General features: G+C 45.1%; 1 pseudogene; it reads left to right on the top strand.

The window, feature by feature from the left end:
* Positions 1 to 14790, top strand: part of LOC122320321 — a 43953-nt pseudogene extending 29163 nt beyond the window's left edge.
* The last annotated feature ends 3412 nt before the right edge of the window (positions 14791 to 18202 follow it).

Genomic DNA, 18202 nt, shown 5'->3' with positions numbered 1-18202 from the left:
AGGCAAGTGGCGACCGCCTGTCCTAACTGCGCCTTACCCGGGTATGGCGGATCTCTGCCCGGGCGGACCATACATTCTCCGCAACTCGTGGGATTTGATCATGAAGAAGATTAATACCAATAAATTACCGCAGGATATCCCTGCCTCAAGTGCCGCAAGGCTCCTTGAAGAAAGACTCCTTGACGGAGTGCGACCCCAGGTGGGACCAGCCCCACCCAGGAGCGCAGCTTCCATCAGGAGTGCGTCGCGGACGCAGAATGTGGGACAACCCCCACAAAGATCGACTGTTCCAGTTCGGGAACGTGGGCTACCGGCAGGACCATCCCGGCCGGCTTGCCCACCCCCCCGCGGCTGTACCGAAGATCAAGCCCGCCAATAAGGCAGATGTCCTTCCAGCCAGAGGGCAACCAGGAGGCCTTGGCGACCCCTACAGGAATGGCCTATCGGGGTCCAAGGTCAAATGGTACCTCAGGTACCTTCAACAGGGCATGACACCTGTTGAAGCTCTGAAGAAGGCGAAGGAGCCACGACCAGTGGCACAAAACGTTGCCCTTGCCAGCAAGCGGGCAAATAGCACCCTCACCCCTCCGCTGGACACCCCGAAGAGGGCCAAGTCAGAGGGCATCAAAGAGGCAGCGGCACCCCACCCCCGTCCACCAAGGCCTGATGAGCCAACCACATCGAAGGCGGCGGCGACGAGGAGACCCCCCCTAAGGCATCTGCTGGCACACCCAGCGTGTCGAAGGCGGGTGACAAGGGTGAGAAGCAGCCACCCTCCACTTCCACGGCTCCTCTCACGGGCACCTCCTACGCGGAGGCCGCCAAGAGAGTCAGAGTTGCGGTACTACCTGAGGACTACCCGCAGGTCTACCTGAGCAACGAAGAGCTTGCCGAGCTGGAGGAGGCCATAATGGACGATGTAGTCACGTCTGAATGGGACTCAGCAGTCACCTTCAGAGGTATCCACTTTAGGGTCGGATACCTCCTGATAGACTGCTTGGACCAGGATTCAGCGGACTGGCTGAGGACTGTGACGCCTCAGCTAAGGACTTGGAAGGGCGTGCCCCTTGACACTAGGGTAGGGGAAGACATTTCTGCGGCATACAATGTCACAGTCTTCTGCCCTAGAAGCGCAGAAAGAAGCGATGAGGAGCTTCTGATGATGCTGGGACGCCAGAACAGAATGGAGGTCGATTCCTGGAAGGTGATCTCCCGAAGGAACGACGGAGGCGGGGCACTCCTCGTTATTGGGATAGACCAACTCACCCGAGATGAGATCGTCTCTAAAGGGCACCAGCTGAACTTTAGATTCGGGACCGTTTCGGTGAGTGGTCTCAGGAAGGCGGCGAAGACGGCGGCAACAGAAGCAGCGCCCCCCGGCCCCAAAGACGGCAAAGTGGAGGCCGAGGAATCCCTCGGAAAGCCACAAGAGCCATTGGGTGCAAAGGAGGAAGCTATCGCCGATATGGACGTGGAGAGTGAGGACGAACTTCTCTCACACTCTCAGGAGGTGGCACAAGAGCCCCTCCGAGAAGATATCGACGAGAAGGAGGCCGACGTCACCCTGACCGAAGGCAGTGAAGGGGAATGCCCGCCCCCTTCACAAAACATGGAGCACCCGCTCCAGTAATGGCTGCACATCGCAGCACGTAGCTAGCCCAGGTGAACTTACACCGGGCCAAGGCAGCATCCGCCGTCCTGGCCAGGTTGTTCACCTCCCAACATCTCGGGCTAGCTCTCATTCAGGAGCCTTGGTGCAATCAGGGCATTAAAGGTCTGTACACCAAGGAACCAAAGGTAATATGCGACCAACGGGGTGCACACCCAAGAGCATGCATATTAATAAGAAAAGATATCAACTATAATATCTTTTCAGAGTTCCTAACCAGTGACTGTGTCGCAGTAACGCTGAGCGGCACAGGAAAGTTACCAGCGATCGCCATAGCATCGGCTTATTTCGCTGGGGATGCAGCATGCCCACCACCGGAAATCATCGGACTCGTGGAATGCTGCAGAAGGAAGAAGTTACCCCTAATCATAGGATGTGACGCCAATGCACATCACGTGATATGGGGAAGCACCGACGTCAACAACAGAGGTGAGCAGCTAATAGAGTTTATTGTAAATAGTAACCTAGAAATCGCTAATGTCGGGTCCACACCGACATTCATTACTAGAGTAGAGAGGAGGTCCTAGACATAACTCTGATGAGCAGGTCTCTAGGACCACTTATTAAGAACTGGCATGTGTCGCCAGAGGAATCAATGTCGGATCACCGAATCATTAGATTTGAAGTAGACTTCAACACCGCTAGGGACGCCCCCAAAAGGAATCCCAAGAAAACAAACTGGGATTGGTTCAAGTCCTCTCTTGAGCTTAATCTCTCTAACGAACCGTCAGGTATACCCAGACATTCCTTAGAATTGGATCAGGCAGTGGATAACCTCTGCAAGAAGATAACCAATGCTTTTGAGGACAGTTGCCCTCTTGGCAGACGGAAAGCAGATAGAGACGCCCCATGGTGGAATGACAACCTGGAACGGCTCAGAATCTCCACCCGCCGGCTCTTCAACAGAGCAAAAACGAGCGAGGATAACTGGAGACATTATAAACAAAGCCTGACGCTCTATAACAAAGAGATCAGGAAGGCCAAACGGAAGAACTACAGAGACTTCTGTGAGGCAATCAGCACTGCCCATGAAGGGGCAAGATTGCACAAGGCCATGGCCAAAGTTGCACCAGAAAGTAACCTAGCCCTGAGGAAATGTGATAATTCTTACACTTCCGACGACAGGGATAAACTAGCTTTACTCTTTAAAACACACTTCCCCGGGAGCTCACCCCTGGCGGAAGATACGTCCAACCCAATGGAGGCACCGTCCACTCCAAGACACCTCAGACCAAGCGTAGAGGACTGGGCAATTGCCAAGTCTCTAGTCTCTCCAGAGAGACTTAAATGGGCAATTGGGACCTTCCAACCATTCAAGTCACCTGGTCTGGATGGTATCTCTCCATCATTCCTGCAGCAGGGACTGGATTTACTCCTAACCCTCTTAAGGAGACTGATGCTAAGTAGCCTAGCAATTGGACACATCCCAAATGCGTGGCGTAGAGCTAGGGTGGTCTTCATCCACAAAGCAGGGAAGAAAGACATCACCAACCCAAAGTCCTTCAGACCTATCAGCTTAACTTCGTTTTGCCTTAAAACGTTGGAAAAGCTGGTAGACTACCATATTAGGAGCACAGTTCTTAAGGACTGTCCGCTGCAACCCACGCAGCACGCATACAGGGCAGGTCGTTCAACAGACACTGCACTGTACCAACTTTGTCACACCCTTGAAGGGGTAGTGGACAACAAAGAAGTTGCAATCTGCGCCTTTCTGGATATAGAGGGAGCCTTTGACAATGCGTCGCATGATGCTGTCTTAGCGGCCCTCGCCAGAAGGAATATAGATGCTACAACAAGAAGGTGGATTGGAGCCTTGTTAAGCTCCAGGCAGGCAATGGCGACCATTGGCAACAGCACAATGATCGTTGCCACAAGCAGAGGATGTCCGCAAGGTGGAGTCTTGTCTCCTTTATTGTGGAGCCTACTAGTAGATGAACTACTAAAGAAACTCGCCGACAGAGGAATACAATGTCAGGGCTATGCCGATGACATAGTAATAGTAGCCAAAGGGAAATTTGAAGAAACGCTTTGCGATATTGTCCAACTCGGACTCAAGATAACGCTCGACTGGTGCAGGGAAGTTGGGCTTAACCTCAACCCCGCAAAAACAGTCATTGTTCCTTTTACAAAGAAGTACAAACTAAAGAAGATGAGACAAATCATACTACTAGGTACTCCCGTAGCAATAAGCCGGGAAGTCAAGTACCTCGGAGTTACCTTCGACAGAAGGCTAACGTTTGCAACCCATATGCAAAAGACAGTGGATAAGTGCCTCAGGGCTCTCTTCACCTGTCGGAAAATTGCAGGGAAATCTTGGGGGACCTCACCCCAAATTATCAGATGGTTATACCTCATAATTGTGAGGCCAATACTCACATATGGGGCAGTAGCCTGGGGTAAACGAGCTAGGCTCGTTACCGCACAGAAACAGCTCCAGAGGCTGCAAAGACTGGCATGTATATGTATGACAGGAGCAATGAGAACCTGCCCCACTGCGGCACTGGAAGTTCTCATGGAACTCACTCCGCTACACTGCGTAGTGGAGTTACAGCGGAAGGCCACCCTACTAAGAATCACTTCTTGTAGTAATGGCAGTGACCGCATCCTCAGTTCTAGGGATGCATCAAAACTACTAGTCGAACTTCCCCTGAGCTCACACCCCAGGGACGAAATGACAGTAGAATTCATCTTTGAAAAGAATTTCTCTGCTCATCTGAGCAACAAGAACGAATGGACCACCATGAAGGAAGTACACTCCATGGCGAGTCACACTTTAGCATGGTATACGGACGGGTCTTTAACACACCAAGGCACTGGCCTTGGAGTGGTAGGACCACGAATCAAATACCATGAATCCTTAGGCCAATACACCAGCATATTCCAAGCTGAAGTTTGCGCCATAGGACGGTGTGCAGAGCTCAATATGAAGCGTGGGTACACAAACAAGGACATTGCGATCCTCTCGGACAGTCGAGCGGCTATTACTGCACTATGCAGCAATAGAATCACCTCGAAGCTGGTACGAGAAGTAAGAACAAAGCTGAACCTCCTGGGCAGCAACAACAGGCTGTCATTAAGATGGATTCCAGGACACAAAGACATATCCGGGAATGAACTAGCCGACAGGCTAGCAAAACTAGGGGCGGAAAGACCCCTTATAGGACCCGAGCCTTACTGTGGCATAGGCAGACACACAGTCAAAGATTACCTAAGAACAGAAGAGGTACATATGAGGCAAGCCTGCTGGGCAGACACCACAGGCCAAAGACAAGCCAAAACCCTCATCGTCAATTATGACATGAAGAGGTTTAAGAAACTTATACTACTAGGGAAGAACTCACTTAGGATAGTGACCGGTTTACTAACCGGACACTGCAAACTAAGGAGACACCTATTTAATATAGGGATTACAAACAGGAAAACATGCAGATTCTGTGATAGCGAGGATGAAACCGCCCTACACATAATATCAGATTGCCCAGCACTAAGTAGCCTGAGGTGCAGAACCCTCGGGTCCAGGTTCCTTACACTTGGGACCTCTGGAGGCATCGACCCGATAAAGCTCCTTAACCTTATCGAAGGAGCCGGGCTGATGGGTGAGCTCTAAGCTCAGATAGGGGGTACAATAGATCCAGTTGGGTCGAGGTAACCTTTTCCCCCCCCCTAATAATAATAAAAAGGTACACCACCGAATTGCCAGAAGCCTAGACTTTTTAGGCACCGCGTTAAAAGTGGTAGCGGGCACACCTGATGCCGCTGACCTCGAAATGTTAAAAATGTCCGAGTCTCGGTTAATCGAATCAAACAATAGACAAGTAGTTATTAACACCGAAACGCAAAAGCAGATGCTGTCAACGAAATCATTAAGGCAAAAAAGTATGACCTGGTTGACACACCACATTTATACGAAGTTCTTTTGCCCAGAAATAGAATGCTAATTACAGAGATACAGAATCTGATGCTCACGGTCACACTTGCAAAATCAAATATCATAAACCCTGCCATTTTTAACCATGAAGATTTGAAGTCCGTTTTAGTTGATCATCCCACAGAGGTTCCCGTTATCAGCCGAATAGAGGCATCTGATATTAAAGTCCTTTAGTCCGACAATATTATTCACGTGCTCATTGCATACCCTAAGATAAAATTTAACTGTAAAAAGGTTACCGTCTTTCCCGTTTCTCACCAACACACTGTTCTCCAACTACGGAACAATGTGGTAGCTGAGTGCAACCAAGAAATCTTGGCGATCACTGATTGCGTGTCGACGATGTACGGAGCATTCTGCAAACTGGCAACCCAGGACACTTGCGCCCGATGTCTACACGCAGGAGTCACGGCGCATTGCGAAACGCAGGCCAGCCATCTAAGCCCCATAACGCTGGTAGACGATGGTATAATGATAGTCAATGAGTGTCCGGCAATAGTCAGCACGGATGACGGCCCCAATATAGAAACAAATGGCACGCATCTAATAACATTTGAGCGACTAGCCCTAACCCTAAACGGCACAAAATACTTGAACCGGCGCGAAAGCATATGAAAGACTGCGGGCGTGGCGGCCTCCCCCCTGCTAAACATTATCGGGCATAACCACGTGCTTAGTATGCCAATGCTTCAGAGGATGAACAACCAAAACCTGGAAACGATCCAAACCCTCAAAAACGAAGTAAACTCGGCTGGATCAACGGACATCTGGATCGCTGTCGGCGTGGGAGTAAGCTTTTTGATCAGCACTTTCATCCTGCTCCATCTCGTGTAAAGGAGAAGACGAGATGCATGGGAAATGCAACAGGTTGCCGAATCATTCAAGACGACCGAGGACGGTCTTACTCCTAAGGGAGGAGTAGTTAACACTTCTGAGGGGTAACAAACAGTCGGTAGAAATCTTGGGTGATTCGTGGGACACCCTAGTCCTTCTAGATGCCGACTCAGCATACCCGCCTTTGGGGGCCGTGCCTGGATCCCATTGGTTCCCGGTATGGTGAATTATGCTCATTTTGTGATCGTCAGCATTTCCCACTGTCATGCGGTCGGCCTGCCGACTAAGCACCCTACTGCTAAGTTCCACAGTTCTGTTTTATAATCATTTGAATAAAGAGCACTTAGCTCCGTTAACTTAACTCCGGCTATCGCCGTCTTATTATTTGTATTCGCCCACTGAGCTTAAGGCCAGGGATATAGGAGGGCAGTCACCCTCTCGACATAAACTTTATTTTACACTTCATCAACCACCAGATCGGTGGCACACCATCAGCGGCCACCTGGGACCAGCAGCCCGGCCGCCAATTCTCACCCATCTTGAACCGCTACTACTCATCAAGCACCCTACCGGTGCCACCTCATCATCGGCCGGATCTGGAGCAACCGAGCAACCGACTACAAGATAACTTGTACAAATTCGAACTAACTGAAGCTTGCCGTGGGCAAAGAGCAGAAAGCGATAAGCGAAAGAGTGCAAGAGTAGTTAGAAATGACAATTAGAACAGTGTTGCCGCGCAGGGCAAACAAGGAAACGCCTCAACTTAAAAAAAAAAAAAAACAAGAAAGGAAGCTATCTTCGGCAAGCCGAAGCTTATATACCCTTGCAGTCATCAAATGTGTCGAACAAAATGCATAAAAGCTAAACAACATCGAAGCTATAACGATTTTTCCATTCATTTTCCATATTTCCGACTATAGATCATATGGGAGCTATATGATATAGTTGTCCGATTTTGATCAAATTTAATTCGTACTTTAAGAGTCGTAAGAAAACTCTATATTTCAAAAATCATACTTGTCTGATGAAAAACCAGGATGTTATAATTTTACTTCCGTTATTTCTATATAGATTTTTCGATCATTCCTATGACAGCTATAAGATATAGTTGTCCGATTTTTATGAAACTTTTTTCTCTATATAAAAGTTGTAAAAAAACTTGATATTCAAAAAATCATGCTCATGGGATAAAAAACAACGATGTTATCAATTTATTTCCATTAATTCTATATATATTTTTTGATCTCTCCTATGGCAGCTATACGATAGAGTTATCCGATTTTGATAAAATTTAATCCGAAATTCAATAGTAGTTAGAAAACGCCATCTGGAAGAATTCAAGTCGATCTGATCAAGAACAACGGCCTGAGAATTTTTTATTTCATTCTTTCGTATTGGAGCTATCCGATATAGTCGGCCGATCTGGCTCGTTCCGACTTATATACTGCGTGCAATAACTACACACCTTTTGGGAAAGTTTCAGCAAGATAGCTTTAAAACTGAGAGACTAGTTTGAAGAGAAACAGACAGACGGACAGACGGACAGACAGACAGACGGACAGACGGACAGACGGACAGACGTACATACATATTTCGATTCAGATGGTGATGCTGATCAAGAATATATATACTTTATGGGGTCTGAGGTGCCTCCTTCACTGCGTTGCAAACATCTGACTGAAATTATAATACCCTTTTGCTCTGCAAGGGTATAAAAACTACGTTATTATATAGTGTTACCTAGTTCGTGAACGAAGGATTTTACGAAAAAAAATTTTTACAGTTACAGTGATTATTTTTTCAAAAAAACCGATTTTTCGAGGTCTAATAATTTAGTTTTTCGCCCCCAAAAAATAGAAAAATTTGTCGAAAATAAAATTCCTAGCTACTTGCTATTGTATCTACTGTGAGGTAATTCTCACAAGGCCATCTGACCCATCTGAATGAATAAAGAGCTAAAGCTGAATAATTAAAACTCCGGCCATCACCCTTATTGATTTATTAATTTTGTACCCAGTCTGAGTCTCTAGGCCAGCGGGCAAAAAGAGGGCAGTTTTCACCCTAATCGACGTATTTCTACAGTTGATGCCACGGGCCAACCGGCCACCTACCTCATACACTGCGGCTAGTATTATTAGCTGCAACCACGGTCAACCGACCCTCCGCCACGGACGTACAGCCAGCCGGCACTCGAACTACATAATTTGTACATAAGGCGGTACATAGACCAGTAGCGAAACGTTTTCGATATTCCTCTGTGCGCTCATCTTCCCGCTAAGCCGAATTTTGCCCACCGAGTCTGCTGCACTTTTTGTTGTTGTTGTTGCTGCCAAACATGTCTACAGAAAATTCGGTAAGCGTCACCGGCAATGGCAATTCTGAAGCGCAAGGCAAATTCACTATTTAATAAAGTGGAGAGTTTAATGTTATCTCTTTCAAGTTCGGTGTTGAATTCTTTTGACGATTCTGGCCTTCATGTGAGCTTGGAACTTAACGAGGAACTTCAAGGTGCATTTAAAAAGGTTCTCAGCGAGCTCAAGGAATTAGATTTCGAGGAAATTGAAAATGACTTGGATGAGAAATTTGATGACGTCGTCGTAATTCTTAAGTCGACGGTTCGATCGGAGATCACAAAGCGCTTCTCGCAATTGCTTCAGCATTCAACCTTTGCTGATGGTAATACGCCCGGTCATTTCGACCATCAGCAGCGACAATCTCTTTCCGCCTTTGAACATCAGAAATTCGCTGGAGGTTATGCGAATTGGCCAGATTTTTACTCATGCTTACTACTATCTTACATAGTCATACTGAGCTGACCAATATAGAAAAGTTCTGGTCACTCCATTCATTACTGTCAAGATTTTAAAGCCCTGCCCCCTGCTAATCGGCTTCAAGAAGTAAAGAGGCTCTCTCTTTGCATAAACTGCCTTAAGATAGGGCATCAATTGAGGCAGTGCAATTCCAGCAATTGTCGTGCATGCGGAGCTAAACACCACACCCTCCTTCACTTGGGAAATTTAACCTCAGCTTCTCCGCAGGCAGGACCACAGCTTCCAGAAGCTCTTGCCGCTGTCGCACCCAATACTGTCGTTGAACCATCTTCCGTGCCTTCCTCATCCACTGCTCTTATTGCTCAGGATTTCAGTACTGACATTGTGCTCCTTGCCACTGCCACCGTTCTCATAAAAAATGGATCTGGAGTTTTCGTTCCATGTCGAGCCCTTCTTGACTCCGGCTCTCAGCTGCATCTAATAACATCTCGCTTCGCAGATCAGCTTCAAGTAAAGAAGATAAAGACTTTGGCTTCTGTTACTGGAATAGGTGATTCCAGCTTTGTTACAAATGGTCACTCAGTTAACATTACTTAGTGAACTGTCAATGACAACAGACGTGTTTTTATATCGCTCCGCCGAGTAACTAAAAATACATCGGAAATATCAGATTTCTATTTCGCGAAATTCGCTCAGGGTACGCGTGGGTACTCCTGCTCATGTTGCCTATATCTAATTGCTAATATAAGTGATATAATACAGTTTTTTCACAAATTTTGCCACGCGCGATAAGCTCAAATAAATGAGCGGCGAGCAAAATAATGAGCGTAGAAGCTCCGTAAACCAAAGAAACGCTTGTTATGCTTATTTCTCAACCCGCGATACCGAAGTAGAGAAAACGTCTACAAAGAGCAACCCGGCCCTACTGACCGTCGAAAGCACGAGAGCCCGCTCTCTATCACCAGCCCTACTCATTCCAACTCCCACATCTTGGAGTTATCAATGCCAGACCCCACCACCACCGGCTTCTATGGGAGACGCACCAACAACAAGCAGTGCTTCAATTTCTACTACCTCAGCAAAAGTAACGGCAACAACTAAAGCAACGACCAATATTGCGAAAACGGTGTCAACGGCTCCATCGCAAACTGCAACAGCAACAAAAACCGTAAGCTTTGATAAGCAACAAGCGGTTTCGGCCATACAGACCGGTATGGATCGCTACATCCAGATAAAGCGTAAGCTTAGTCCGCAGAACACGGTTGGTAACAAACCAAAGATCAACCGTACAATCCAAGCCAAGGAAAGAAACAGTATTTCAAACAACAGCAACCGATTTTCCCTCTTAGCAGATGGCGAGACCCAAGCTGAGCCGGAGCAAGTGACCCAAAAAGAAACCAAAGCCCCCACCTATTTACATTAGGGAAAAAAGCTCAAACGCCCTGGTCAACAAAATTGTTGCGCTGGTCGGGGACGAAAATTTTCATGTTGTTCCGCTTATTAAAGGGAACATTCACGAAACCAAAGTTCAGACAAAATATGAAGAACACTTCCGAGCTGTTTCCAAATACCTGGAGGAAACGAAAAAGAATTTTTACACCTACCAACTAAAAAGCAGCAAAGGACTGCAGGTAGTACTAAAAGGAATCGAACCCGACGTCGCCCCCTCTGAGATACTAGAAGCCCTTAAAGGCAAGGGATTCTCTGCTAAGAATGTTAGCAATATTATTAACAAAAATAAAAAGCCGCAACCACTCTTTAAGGTCGAGCTCGAGCCAGACAGCAAAACCCTAAGGAAAAATAAAGTGCACCCGATCTACAAGCTGCAGTTCTTACTGCACCGGAGGATCACAGTGGAAGAACCACACAAACGGAACCGCCCAGTGCAATGTACAAATTGCCAGGAGTTTGGGCACACCAGGACATACTGCACACTTCGGTCAGTTTGTGTAGTCTGCGGAGACTTCCACAATGCCGCACACTGCCCTGACAAAGAAGATCCCCATACAAAAAAATGTGGGAACTGCGGAGGAAACCATACGGCAAACTACAGAGGCTGTCTGGTCTACAAGGAGCTGAAGAGTCGCATGCGACAAGCGACAGCTACGCGTCAACAAAATACACAAAACGTGTATTTTAAATCAAAAAACTACGCCAGACGTATTTTTCGCCAAGGCAGCCAGATCTTCGTTCGGTCCGCTCAGTACCACCAACAGCATCTCCTACGCTGATGCTCTACGAACGGGCATGGAAAAACCACTCCAGCCACACTCAGAAAACGCTAAACAGGTACCACCCCAGCCGCAAAGTAATTTGGAAACTATGATGTTTACCATGCAACAAAGTATGATGGAGTTCATGTCATTTATGAAAGCGACCATGCAAACGTTGGTCCAGAACCAGAATATGGTGATGCAGCTGCTTGTATCACAGCAGTCCAAATAATAAATGACCAATCTAAGAATATCCATGTGGAATGCCAACGGCATTTCACGGCATAAACTGGAAATAGCTCAATTCCTAAATGCAAATCACATCGACGCCATGTTGCTGGTTGAAACTCACCTCACAAGCAAATATAACTTCCGTATACGGGGGTATACCTTCTACCGCACAGATCATCCCGATGGTAAAGCCCACGGCGGCACCGGCATCTTAATTAGAGAACGCATCAAACACCATTTTCACCAAAGGTTTGCAACAAATTACTTGCAAGCCACGTCTATAAAAGTGCAGTCAGGAAACGACAACCTTTGCATCGCCGCTGTCTACTGCCCACCTCGCTTTACAATCTCTGAAGGTCAATTCATGGATTTCTACAACTCACTTGGGGACCGCTTCATAGCTGCTGGAGATTACAACGCTAAGCATACGCACTGGGGATCACGCCTCGTTACTCCCAAGGGAAGGCAACTTTATAATGCACTTATAAATGTGAGAAATAAGTTGGACTACGTTTCTCCTGGTAGCCCCACATATTGGCCAGCAGATCCTAGAAAGATCCCAGATCTAATTGATTTCGCGGTTACAAAAACATCCCACGCAACCTAATAAGCGCCACGGCCCTACCCGATCTCTCATCAGACCACTCTCCATTGTTGATAACCCTTCTTCAAAGCCCAGATATTACGGACTACACCTACAGGCTGACGTCGCACAGAACTGACTGGATGAAATATAGGAAGTACGTCAGTTCCCACATTGAGCTTAACACCCAGCTCAATATCGAAGAGGACATCGACTGCTCTACCGCCGCCCTGGAAGAGGTACTCGTCACAGCAGCCAGGATCTCAACACCACAACGACATGATGTGAAAATAAAGAAGTTCAAAACCAACCTGCAAATCGAACAGCTCGTTCTGGAAAAGAGGCGTCTGCGAAGGGCGTGGCAAACCAGTAGATCGCCATGCTCAAAGCAACGTCTAAATGAAGCCACCCGCAAACTAAACCGGGTTCTGAAGCAAGATGCCGAAAACGCACAACTGAGATATATCGAGAAACTCTCTCCAACAAGTGCAAAGCATCCTTTGTGGAGGGCTCACCCAAATCTAAGCTCTCCGGCTGAAACCGTCTCCCCGATAAGAAATTCTTCAGGTGGCTGGGCGCGCAGCGACACAGACAGAGCCGAAACATTTGCCTCACATCTCAGGGGCGTCTTCCAACCGAATCCCGCCGCAAGTCCTTTCGTTCTACCGGAAATCCAAACTGAAAGCGAATCCACAATACCATCGTTTCGACCGAATGTGATCACCAAAGTCATCCGGAGTCTGAACCCGAAAAAGGCTCCCGGCGGTGACCAAATAACTCCAAAAATGATAATTGAACTTCCAAACTGTGCTATTGAGGTCATCTGTAAACTCTTCAATGGGATCATAAGTCTTGGCTACTATCCAAAAAAATGGAAAAAGTCAACAATTATAATGATACCAAAGGCCGGAAAAGATCACACGATTCCGTCCTCTTACAGACCAATAAGTCTTTTATCATGCCTGTCGAAACTGTTCGAAAAATGCCTTCTAACACGCATTTTACCATATATGGGAGCTCATAACATTATCCCAGCCAACCAATTTGGCTTCAGAGAAAAACATGGAACTATCGAGCAAGTAAACAGAATAACATCAGAGATTCGCACAGCCTTCGAACATAGAGAATACTGCAGCGCGATATTCCTCGACGTATCCCAAGCATTCGACCGTGTCTGGCTCACCGGTCTTATGCATAAAATTAAAACACACTTTCCCGGGTACACTCACAAATTACTCGAGTCGTATCTCTACAACAGAGTCTTCGCAGTGAGGTGCAACACAACAACATCCGAAAACTATAAAATCGAAGCTGGAGTCCCACAAGGAAGCGCACTTGGACCAACCCTATTCGTCCTCTACACAGCGGATATTCCCACGAGTGAGGGACTACTAACATCCACCTTCGCTGACGATACTGCGATCCTCAGCCGCTCCAGATGCCCAGTCCGTGCAACATCCCAATTAGCCAACCACCTCACGGTAGTAGAGAAGTGGCTATCCGACTGGCGTATCAAAATAAACGAACAGAAGTGTAAGCACGCAACGTTTACTCTCAACAGACAAACATGCCCTCCGATCCACTTGAATAGCACAATGATCCCCCAAGTCAACAAAGTAACGTATCTCGGCGTCCACCTCGACAGACGTCTAACATGGCGTAGACACATTGAATGCAAGAAACTACATTTAAAACTAAAAGCCAGCAGCCTCCACTGGATTATAAACGCCCGATCGCCCATGTGTCTGGACTACAAGGTACTGCTCTACAACTCCACTCTTAAACCAATCTGGACGTATGGCTCCCAGCTCTGGGGAAACGCGAGCAAAACTAACATAGACATCATACAGCGCGCTCAAGCAAAGATCCTGAGAACTATCACTGGGGCACCATGGTATATTCGAAACGAAAACATCCACAGGGACCTTGGCATTCACGCAGTAAAAGATGAAATAGAAAAGCAAAAAGCCTCATACAAGGAAAAACTCTCAGCACACCCAAATCCTCTTGCAAGAGATCTGACTCGGGTTTCCAGAAGAACCCGCCTGCAACGTAACGACCTTCCAACCCAGCCATAATTTGTCAGGGCCATTTTTTACTGTTCCAGTCTATATGACTGATAGTTAGGTTATAGTATAAGATTTGATACACTTATTGTTAGTCTCGTAGAACCATCTGCCGTGCCTTCCTTATCCACTGCTCTTATTGCTCAGGATTTCAGTACTGACAATGTGCTCCTAGCCACTGCCACCGTTCTCGTAAAAAATCGTTCTGGAGTTTTCGTTCCATGTCGAGCCCTTCTTGACTCCGGCTCTCAGCTGCATCTAATAACATCTCGCTTCGCAGATCAGCTTCAAGCAAAGAAGATAAAGACTTTGGCTTCTGTTACTGGAATAGGTGATTCCAGCTTTGTTACAAATGGTCACTCAGTTAACATTACGATGCAGTCCCGAACGTCTGAATACACGGCGAACCTAACCGCAGTTATTGCTCCGAATATAACTGAGCTACAGTCTAGTTTCAATGTGGCAGCTGGAAAATACCGCAAAACATTCAATTAGCTGACCCTAAGTTTTATATCCCTCAGCGTGTAGATCTTTTGATTGGAGCCAGTTTGTTTTATGAGCTGTTGTGCGTTAGGCAAATTAAGCTCCCACCTGGATTACCGCTTATTCAAAAGACTCGACTGGGATGGGTTGTCTCCGGAGAATATGGCGTCTCTAATAGCTCTTCATTAATCTCGTCCCTTGCTTTACCTCTCGCTAGTAAGGAGAATAGCTTAGATCACCTTGATGATCGTCGAAAGGTCCTGCTAATAAAATCGCCATACGTAGACATCGTAGCCTGTTCCAAATTTGCAATTTCCTTCGCTGCGCTGCAAAGGATTTTCGGATACGTCTACAAGTTCATCAATAGCATTTGGTAGCCGAATCTTAAGGTGTCGGATATCCAAAGCGGTACTCAATTATTGCTTCGTCTGGTTCAGCGTTCTTATTTATGGGAAGACATAAAATAATTGCAGTCTAAAGGAGTAGTAGCCCCATCTAGTTCGCTTGTATCTCTATCGCCCTTTATGGATCAGTTTTGGCTTCTAAGAGTGGATGGCCGACTAAGGAACTTGTCGCTGGACTTCAATAGCCGTCATCCAATCATATTGCCACGGAGCCATCCTGTCACAGCCGCCATCATTACTCACATTCATGAGCGCAATCTGCACACTGGACTTCAGGCCCTACTCTGCATAGTTCGATCCCAGTATTGGCTTATTAGGGGGAGGAAGAATTGAACAAATGCGCCAGATGCTTTCGAACGAAGCCTCGATTAGTGGAGCATGTAATGGCGGTTCTCCCAAAGGAACGATTGGATGGATGGCAACGTGTGGCCTACTTGCAGCAAGTCTTCTGGACTCGATGGAAGGAAGAATACCTGACGCTACTGCAGCAGCGCTCCAAATGGCGTACCTCGAAGCCTGGCCTGGTTTTCGAGGACCTAGTGCTGGTCAAGGACGAGAACTTGCCTCCGAAGAAGTGGCCCCTAGCGAGACTCGTTGAGCTTATGTGTGGTGGAGATGGAGTTGCTCGAGTTGCAGTTCTCAAGATAACATCAGGAGTGACGAAACGAGCAGTAAATAAGCTGTGTCTGCTGTAAGCTGTATCGCTGCCTTTGCAGAACTCAAGGCATAAACTTAGTCGTATAAATTCAATAGATAATAAAAAAAGCTTATTAGTTCAACAAAGCCAATGATTTAAAAATTCATATTCTAGGGGAATGTCGTCAAGGTTTGACAGTTGTCAGGGTCGGACACTTGCAATTTTTCTAATAAACCAACAATCGCCATCTGTGTGCGAATTTGGTATTAATTGTTTCCACTGTGGGAAACTTTTCATGCCAAGCCGCATCCCAGAACTGTTAATTTTCCTGTTTTGTTGACATAGTGTCGTGATAGTGATGAAAAAAGTATTGGAGAACACGCAAAAAAAAGTGGCATAATTCAGCGGAAAATATGCTATCCGCAGGGTAAGTTTAAAAATACGTTAAGTGGTTCCCCCTTAACGAAATCCTTAAAAAAAATTGTTCTAAATAAAGCGATTTGGTGGTTATGTTGTGCGGTAGGGTTATGACTCATGTTGTCAGGGTTGGACACTTTTTGTTGTCAAGGTTGGACACCCTTGGTTTTTCCCTTTTGTCAGAATATTTTAATTTTTCCAATGTTTTTTACAGTTATTCACTACAAAACATGTAAATACATTCAATGAAATAATTTTTTTTCTATATTGTGAACAAATATACCTACATATTAATTAAAGGAATAGATTAAAGTTCTAAAAATAAAGTATGAGTTGGATGAATAAATAAATTTAATAATTAATAACTTGATTCAACAAAAAGTGAATTAATTAGTAAATAAGTAAAAAAAAAAAATTCTTTGAGTAATAATTTATTTTCTCCCTTTGAAGAGGTTCACGCTACAAGCGAACGACGGAAAGAGGTAAAGTCGACTTGCATAATTCTGTCCTGGCCATTAAAGCAGTTAAGTCGGAGAAAGGAAAGTTAAATTAAAAAGTAATATTAGTTGTGCACAATAAAAAAGAGTCAAAAGACATAAAATACACCTGATCCATGGATAATGTCCTCTTTTATTGCTACTTTTCTGAAGTAGCAATTCAAGTGTCCAACCCTGACTACAGTGGCCAAGCCTGACTACAATTTTTTTTTTTTAAATACTCGACATTTCTATATTTTTCATTTTACAACATAATGTTCATTGTCAGACATACCTTTTGCCTTTACCTTTCAAACTATTTACGCAAATGATCTTAATCCTTATTAAAACGATAATTATGGGCAAGGGTCGAAAGTGTGTCCAACCCTGACGACATTCCCTACTTATTGAAATAAATAATGAACTTTTCCACTTAACGACTATTACCAATTTAATGAAATTGGTAATAAACTTTGAAAAAAATAATAATATTACCACCCATAAAAAAGATAAATAAAAAAGAAAAAGATCAACTAATCACTATATTAGAACAATTTCATGATAACCCAATAACGGGAGGTCTCAGTGGGGTCACAAGAACATTAAACATAATAAAAAGAGAATATAAGTGGAAAATATGATAAAAGATATCACAAACTACATTAAACAATGTGAAAAATGCAAGTAGGCAAAAAACAACTAATATCAAAACACCAATGATATTAACACCCACACCAGTAAAAGCCTTCGAAAGAGTCCTAATAGATACAATAGGACCATTACCAAAAACTGAAAACAGGAACGAATATGCAGTAACAATTATATGCGATCTAACAAAACATCTAGTTACTATACCGGTACCAAATAAAAGCACTGACACAATCGCAAAAGCAATTTTCGAAAAATGTATCCTAATATAACTGATATGGGAACAGAACACATGAATTCTGTTTTATCAGAACTTTGTAAAAATTTTAGAATCAAAAAATTAAATTCTACAGCTCATCACCATCAAACTCTTGGTACCATAGAAAAAAGCCATAGAACCTTTAACGAATACATAAGATCATGTATTTCAATTAATAAAACTAATTGGGACGAATACCCACAAAACTTTACTTATTGTTTTAATATTTTTTTTTTTTTTTTCCAACCCCTTTATTTATTACATCTATTCAATAGGATATTAAGTAATTGTTTTGGAAGACAACATGTGGGCTTAACTTATTACCAACACCATTGTGTCGGTATAACTTTTTTAATTTCGCTTATTTTTATTTACTTATCTTTATTCTGTTATTGGTGCGCTAATGCTGTGGGAGTTCTCCCTTTTAGTCTTCGTGGTTGTGCTTCTCTTCTCGGAATGTCTCTTAGGCTATGATTCTGGTGCGCAAGTAATTTTTTGGATGTGGATAATGCAATTCTGCTTAATTATCACTGAGATCGTCTGTATTCTTAGCTCTCTGTGGATGTGGTCATTTGTTGTGTAT

Source organism: Drosophila ficusphila, unplaced genomic scaffold, assembly GCF_018152265.1.
Source record: "Drosophila ficusphila isolate 14025-0441.05 unplaced genomic scaffold, ASM1815226v1 contig_470, whole genome shotgun sequence".
NCBI classification, from domain to species: domain Eukaryota; kingdom Metazoa; phylum Arthropoda; class Insecta; order Diptera; family Drosophilidae; genus Drosophila; species Drosophila ficusphila.
Note: the sequence above shows the minus strand (reverse complement) of the source record. Positions and strands in the feature narration are given on the sequence as shown.